Raw genomic sequence first — 452 nt, 5'->3', positions numbered from 1 at the left:
TAAAAGCGTCCAGTGTTCTCCGATTAAAGTTAATGCAGAGACTCAGACAGATTTCGGCCTATACCAATTGGATGCAGCTGTACAGTGGCCAGCTGACGCACACTACCAGGCGGCGACCGACCATAGTAGTTACGCACGTAAACATGAGTTGGTAGTGGAGGATGACAACTCTCAAGATCTGTTCTTATCAGATAATGAACCTAGCGATCTGTCTCAGTCACAGCGTAGTCTATTTGATCCGGATTACACTGCAAGTGCATCAGAGTCCTCTCAAAGTGAAAGTACACAGGGCTCACGACCTTCAATTAATTCACATGTTGAAGGAATTAGCACTAGAGTTTTTCTAGTTTTTGAGGAGCAGTTACAGCAATTGCTTCAACATTGTTCAAAGTGTGGCTCCCTTATTGTTCAGGAAGATATGAGAGAGCTACACAATGATGGATCACAATTGA

Source organism: Carassius carassius, unplaced genomic scaffold, assembly GCF_963082965.1.
Source record: "Carassius carassius unplaced genomic scaffold, fCarCar2.1 SCAFFOLD_73, whole genome shotgun sequence".
NCBI lineage: Eukaryota > Metazoa > Chordata > Actinopteri > Cypriniformes > Cyprinidae > Carassius > Carassius carassius.
The sequence above is the reverse complement of the archived record's forward strand: the minus strand, read 5'-3'. Positions refer to the sequence as shown.